This window comes from Giraffa tippelskirchi, chromosome 7 (assembly GCF_054371585.1).
Source record: "Giraffa tippelskirchi isolate mGirTip1 chromosome 7, T2T-mGirTip1v1.2.pri, whole genome shotgun sequence".
In the NCBI taxonomy this organism is placed as follows: Eukaryota; Metazoa; Chordata; class Mammalia; order Artiodactyla; family Giraffidae; genus Giraffa; species Giraffa tippelskirchi.
This window is the reverse complement of record NC_137281.1, coordinates 2449441-2457045: the sequence shown is the minus strand read 5'-3', so window position 1 is coordinate 2457045 and position 7605 is coordinate 2449441. Positions and strand designations below refer to the sequence as shown.

Genomic DNA, 7605 nt, shown 5'->3' with positions numbered 1-7605 from the left:
GATGTAGACAACGGACCAGGGGTTACCAGCGGGGAGAGGGAAGGCGGAGGGGATTCAGAGGGATAAACCGCCTAAAGTAAATGTGACCCAGAAGCGCGGGAATCCCGCGCCTAAGGACAGCAGGGGAGGCGGGGCCGCTGGAGAGATGAGCTGGGAAGCCTGAGGCGGAGATGCCCGCCCTCGGTCCTGTCTGCCGGGCTTCCCCACGCTGGGCTTCGGGAAGATGAAAGAGACTCTACAAGACTACCCTGAGCCTCCTGGACCCGGCATAGCCCCCACTTACCCAAGTCCCAGGCGGCAGCATCTTCGCTGGCCCCCAACCCCCCAAAGAAAGAAAGAAAGTGAGGTCGCTCAGTCGTCCGACTCTTTGCGACCCCATGGTCTGTAGCCCACCAGGCTCCTCCAACCATGGGATTCTCCAGGCAAGAATACTGGAGTGGGTTGCCATTTCCTCCTCCAAGGGATCTTCCTGACCCAGGGGTCGAATTCAGGTCTCCCGCATCGTGGGCAAACTCTTTGCCTTCTGAGCCACAAGGGAATCGACAAACCGTGACTCAAATCAGGTGGAGGGTTTGGGCTGGACGCTGGGTCGGGGACCACAGTGCCCCCCGGATGCCTCCCTGTCCCTCGGGCCACTTTTGATGCCTCAGCCAGTGAAGAGGAGGAGGAAGAAGGGGACGACGAAGGTGAAGATGAGGAGGAGGAAGCAGCAGCGTGGAGGCCGCCCCCAAGATGGGCTCCGTCCCGGAGGCCTCGCTGTCCCTGCCCTACTCATTGGAAAGCCTGTTCACAGCGCCGACCTCGCAGGGCTGTGAGCGTCTTCCGGATGCTGCTGTACTCGGAGCAGCACCTGGCTGACACGCCACTGCAAGCTTTGGGGCGCCACCGGGGCCGGCGGCGGAACCTCGCCCACTCCGAGGGCCACCTTTCACCCCGGGAAGGGGCTGCGATGCCACAGGTGCCATCCCCCTGCTGTCGTTTTGACTCCCCCTGGGGACCACCCCCTCCGCAGCCGGCTCTGACAGGTGCTGTCATGGCCGAGGAGGGGTGACAGGCTCTCCACCAGTGCCCTCTGGGGCCCCCGTGGGGGAAGGGGGCTAAAGGCGGACTCCAATGTCTCCTCTGGGCCCTGACCCGGGTCTCATCTCCTGGACTCTGCCCAGCGGCCCTGGGGGAACCACCTGGGCCCCGAGGAGAGAGACGTCTGGCACCCACTGAGGCCAGCATCCTCAGCAGCGCGTGAAGGGTCGGGGACCGCGTGGCCCAGAAGGTCTTCCAGGCTGAGGGGCTTCCGAGTCACCCATAAGGGTATGTGCCCACCACGGGTGACTCGGGGGCTTTGTCCACGGGCAGAAGTGGCTCAGCGACCCGGTGGCGGACGTGGGTGGAGACCTGGCCACGGACACGGTCCCTGAAAAGGTGCACTTCTCCAGCTGTTTCTTCTACAATGAACTCCATACCAAGGGTCATGACGGGGTGAAAGGACGGGCCAAAAACGTGGACATCTTCAGCAGAGAGCTCCTGCTAAGCCCTTGGTCCTCATCTCTGCTGACATCAGGTGGCGTGCCATCACCTGTTCTGACTGGCAGCGCACCCTGCACCTGCCCTCGCCATATCACCAAGTATCTACAGGCAGAGGCCGGGAAGACAAACTGGCTGGACCTCCAGCAGGGCTGGAAAGGTTCCTTCAAAATGAATGTGGCCAGGCCGAACAACGACCATGCCCGCGGCGCCTCTGGGCTGCAGTACTCCAGCACCTGGCCCCATCTCGTCCACTCAGCTTCGCTCGGCAGGATGCGCCCGCGCTTCGAAGGCAGATCTACGAGGAGCTGTGTCCGCACCCTCGGGGTCAGCCTCAGGCCCCAGGCCTCAAGCCCGTCGTGAATGTGCAGCAGAACATGGGAGACCCTTCCAGAGAAACTCCACTTCCTTTGGTCTCCAGCCTCTTTCCACCCAGTTCCCTTTGGTTTTCCATATTTAAATGTTTTAATTCATTTTTGTATTTTTGTTTTCTTTGAGAGAATACTTGTTGATTTCTGATGTTCAAGGGGTAGCCATGGAAAAATCCCCAATTTCCTGCTGTCTGCAGGGGTGGATGGCCTTGTGGCCTGGGTGGGGCAGTCACCTCCCTTCCATGTGCGGGCAAGGGGTGGGGGGCAGAAAAACCTGGGGGTGGTGGGTGAGCAACAGGGTTACTGCCTGCCAAATCTTCAGACGTTTTATATATATATATATATATATATATATATACACACATACATATATATAAACACCATGGTCCTGCTCTGTAAACAAAGGATCCTTTGGAGATAAAACAAAAAATAAATAAATAAGTTACAAGGATATATCATATAGCAAGGGGAATATAGCCAATATTTCATAACTCTGAGTGGAATATAATCTATAACAAAAATTGAATCACTGTATATAATAATGTATGTTTGAATGAAATGAACTATGTTTAATTAATATACATTATATGTCTATAATATAGACATATATTACACATACCTTGATTGACATGGAAATAGTTACAGGCTTAAGTGTTTGTTAGGGCTTCCCTGGTGGCTCAGACGATCAAGAATCGTCTGCGATGGGGGAAACCCAGTTTTGATCCCTGGGGGGGGAAGATCTCCTGGAGAAGGGAAGGGCACCCACTCCAGTATTCTTGCCTGGAGAATCCCATGGACAGAGGAGCCTGGCGGGCTACGAGCTTGCGTGCTAGGTCACTTCAGTTGTGTCCGACTGTTTGCGACCCCGTGGATTCTAGCCTGTTCATAGTAATATATGCAAATGAATGAATAAATAAATCACTACATGGGAAAAAGAGAAAACTTTAGAGTCGAATGCCAATTTATCAATACAGAGGGAGGAGTGGAAAGAGATCGTCATTATCTAGTTCCCCTCATGGTGGACGTGTCAGGGGAGGGTCATCTGCAGATACTAACAATGGCTATTGTGTTTCTGCCGATACTGGACGAGAAGTCAGTATCTATCCCGACACCAATCGAGTTCCAAGGGAGAACTGGGGACTTCGCCATGAGAAACCTGGCAGACGCCTGCTTGATGTGACCAGACGATGAACGTGAACATGACCAGCGTGGGGAAGGGTGCCACCTGGGCTCCTGACACCACGGAGACGACCACAGCCTCATTTCTGGGGCGTCCGCCCAACAAAGCGTGACCTGGGTCAGATCATCCGTCCACACGGACGGCACAGGTTGAGGGTCATCCACAAATCCTGTACCCTTGAAGATGGTCTGGGGCCCAAGGGACCAAGACTGGAGGGTCGTTGGGGGATGACAAAACAGGACAACCACAGGCAACATATGCTTCTGGGTGAAACCCTGGACCAAAAGGAAAAACTGAGGCTGTCTGGCAGGTGACTAACTGTGAATTGGGACTGAGGACTTGGTAAAATTTACATCAGTAAAGACCTCCAAATTGGGAGATTCAGGGTCATGCAGACCAGTGTTCATGTCTATGGGAGGCACACACTGGTGGATTTATGGTAATGATACTTTATCTCGGGGCTTCCTAGGTGGTGCAGTGGTAAAGAATCTGCCTGTCAATGCAGGAGGTGGAGGAGATGCGGGATCCATCCCTGGGTCAGGTGTGGTGGTTTAGTCGCTAAATCATGTCCGACTCTTACAACCCTGTGGACGGTAGCCTGCCAGGCCCCTCTGTCCATGGGATTCTCCAGGCAAAAACACTGGGGTGGGTTGCCATTTCCTTCTCCAGGGGATCTTCTGGACCCAGGAATCAAACTCGGGTCTCCTGCACTGCAGGCAGTTTCTTTACTGACTGAGCAAGAGGGAAGCCTAGGGTTGGGAAGATCCCCTAGGAAATGGCAACTCTCTCCAGTAGTCTTGCCTGGAGAATCCCATGGACTGAAGATCCTGGTGGGCTACAGTCCATGGGGTCGAAAAGAGTTGGACACGACTGAGCGACTGAGCACATACATGCTTTATATTAGGAAAACATCTATGTGTGTACATGTTTGTGTGCGTGTATACATGTATGTAACAGACTCAGGCTCCCGCCGCGTCCCTCCCCGACCACGTCATCCTCTTCTGACAGCTCCCTCTCTATCTCACTTGGGTAAAATATTACTCAACTGGGAATGTAGGTCAAGATGATGTGGGGAAAAGGCAATTCTTACAAGTTTTCCTGTAAAACAATAAAATTACTGGAAGATCCCTTGGAATGAGGAGATTGAATAAGAAGCGAGTAAGACATTTGAAAATGTTCTTGGGTGGGGGCTAATACATTTTTTTTAACTTCTGCGCAGGTTACGTGTGCTACAGTTTGCTCCTGTTCACCTTGAAGTCCACGTGGGCAGAGCTGGGGGCGAGTATGACCTCATCAGGGCTCAGATCCTCTGAGCTCTTAACGCAGCCTGAGGGCTGGGGCTGGGATATTGTGGAAGCCAATTTATAACTTTATGCAGGGACCCTGAAGCTAAGACGAGAGCCCCCAGAGAAACGTCATTTCTCCCCAAGCCCTACCCGCTCCCCCGCCCCACCTCCGGCGACCTCCCACCTCTACCTGTAGCTCCTCCAGCGCTGCCTAGCTTTGTAAGCCTGCTTTCCTCCCCTCAGCTCCAGCCCCACAGCTCACGCTCAGGGGGAGAACAAGTGTAACCGAGAGGGTGCAGGTCCTGGGTCCTGGCAGGAGGACTGGAGGGGGGTAGGGTTCTGGGCTTCGGGACGAGGAAGCGTGGACACGTCTGTCTCTGTGATCCCAGACACATCCCTGCCCCGTGCTGGACCCTGGTCTCCCCACCTAAGGGCGAGAGGAGTGTGCAGGACTGCAGGGTTTCAGGAATCTCGGCATAAGATGAAATTTATCACTCCGCAGATGCAGCCATGAGCGATTCCCTGTCTGAGGAGGGCAAACAGCTGGGCAGACAGCTGAGTGAGTCCCGGCTCATTACGGCGGACACCCACACAGTCTTGTTTGTTTCGGCAGGTGGGCTCTTACGTCCCCGGCCAGGGGTCGACACTGTTGCCCCCTAAAGTGGAAGCGCTGAGTCTTAACCACTGGATCAGCAGCGGAGTCCTGCCCCTGGTATCTTGAATAAGCTAAATCCGCAGGACACTTATCCCTCCTGTCACTCACCTCCCAGCAGCATCTGACCTCAGCCTTCCTCTTGAAATAGGACACACTCGGGCTGCTGGGATGCCACTCCGCAGGGGTCCCTCCTGATACCAAGTGGGCCCCGCCTTCCTGGTCCTCTTAATGTGGTTCCTTTGAATTGCTGGTGTGTCCATGTCTCAGATGGTAGTGCTGCCAGGGATGGTTGCATAGTGTGTGCACTGCACAAGAGAGTGCCTGGGGTCTGAGAGGCTTGCCCTTGCTTATGCACACAGAAGCCCCTGTAGACCAGCCTGACCCTGCCCTAGGATCCCCTGTCTCCCCTTCACTCTGTCTCCTCTTCCCTCCGGGCCTGTGGACTTAGACGCGGTGGCACTGCCCAACATTGTGCCTTGGGGGGCACCTGTAGGCACTGGGCACCTGCTCTCACAGGAAGCGTACCCCAGCCACCGTGTTAACACGTGCGACCAGTCTGTATTTTAGGTTGTGAGACTCCAAGGTACAGCTGGGCCATCTGTATGCTCATCATTCACAAGTATTTCCTACCCTGCCTCCTTCTTGAGAGCCAACCTTATGTAATCAGCGGCCTGTGAGCCACCTGCCCCCGTCCGCCCAGCAGGCATCTCAGCGGCACACGGACGACTCTCAGGCGTCTCACAAGGGCCTGTTACTCTTAAGGGCTCCTCATTCCAAAACACCCAAACGTTGCTCTCAATCCTTTCCTTTCCCATGTCATGCCAGTGTCTAGAGACACTGATGGGCTGGTGAGGTGGGTCGACTTATACAGACACGTGTTTATGTTTTACTGGGTCTCGCTGCCCCGCGCTGCAGTACGTGGATCTTGCACTGTAGGTGTCACCTCTCCAGCTGCGGGGTGTGGCCTCAGCAGTCGCAGCACGTGGGCCCGGTTGCTCCGCAGCGTACTGGGTCTCAGTTCGCAGGCCAGGGATCAAACCCGTGTTCCCTGCCTCACAAAGCAGATCCTTAACCACTGGACCACCAGGGAAGTCCTTCTTTATTCCTGTTGAGGTATCACTGATGTGCAATATTACAGTCATTTCAGGTGTACAATATAGTGATCCAAAGTTTTTACAGATTATACTCAAAATGTTATAGACTGTATCTAAAGTTTTTATAAAATATTGGCTATACTCTTGTCGTACAGCCATTACCCTAGAGTAAACACATTGCCACACATTTTCATAGGCTACCATGAATACCATGAACATCCGACAAGGCTATTTCAAGAGAGGAAAACTCATATCTCAGTCTCCCACATCAACTTAGATTGAAAAGAACTTATAAAAATGGTGGGAAAAACTCTGATTGGAACCTGATTGCTCAGTTAACACAAGCAGTGGGTGATTAACACATATTTAAATAAATATCACTGCACACAGTGACTGCAGCCACGAAATTAAATGATGGCTGCTCTCTGAAAGAAAAGCTATGACAAACCTGGACAGTGTACTCAAGAGCAGAGACAACTCTCAGACAACAAAGGCCCAGATAGTCAAAGCTACGGTTTTTCCAGGAGTCATGTACGGATGTGAGAGCTGGACCATAAAGCAGGCTGAGCCCCTAAGAAATGATGCTTTCACACTGTGGTGTTGGAGAAGACTCTCGAGAGTCCCTTGGACTGCAAGGAGATTGAGCCAGTCCATCCTAAAGGAAATCAACCCTGAATATTCATTGGAAGCACTGAAGCTGAAGCTCCAATATTTTGGCCACCAAATGTGAACAGCTGACTCATTGGAAAACACCCTGATGCTGGGAAAGATTGAAGGTGGGAGGAGAAGGGGATGACAGAGGATGAGATGGTTGGATGACATCACGACTCAATGCACATGAGTTTGAGTAAACTCCGGGAGATAGTGAAGGACAGGGAAGCCTGGAGTGCTGCGGTGCGTGGGGTCACAAAGAGTCAGACAAAACTTAGCGACTCAACAACAAGTAAATACCAATGTCTCCAGATAACTCGAGATCTAACTCAGCTTTACTGTCACAGAAGCTTTAGACAAAAGGCACAGAATGAAGAAGAGAGCATGCTGAAGGATCATGGAGCCCCGCCCAGCCAGGAGGGACCCAGGGGCTTCTTCCCAGGAGGGCAGGGGGAAGCAATACGAGAAAAAGACAAGCCCGTGAAGGGGGCTGTGAAGGGCGAAACCCACACTCCGGGGCCAGTGGAGGAGTCGGTTTCCTTCCTTATTCCCTGAGCGTCTCCTCTGGGCTCCTGGCCACACGGACTCCACTGAGCCCCAGGGAGATGCTGACCTGTGTCTCTAGGGATCTAAGCTCTGCAGGGCAGCAGGAGCTGGCATCCTCCCCGAAGCATCTCTAGGGCCTGGTGACCCCGTCCATGGTGAGGACCCCACAGGGACCTGCCGATGGACGGGCAGAGGAGGAAGCAGACCCCGAGGCGAGCCTTGCGGAGGGAAGGAGCCTGGCCCTCCTCATCTGGAAGGGGTGTCTCAGGAAGTCACGGGGCTGGCTTCCTGCTCTGCCATG

At 53.7% G+C, this 7605-nt stretch overlaps 1 pseudogene; it reads left to right on the top strand.

Moving 5' to 3' along the window:
- Positions 1 to 223: 223 nt before the first annotated feature.
- On the top strand, positions 224 to 3184 carry LOC145512485 (sentrin-specific protease 3-like; annotated as a pseudogene).
- Positions 3185 to 7605: the final 4421 nt, after the last annotated feature.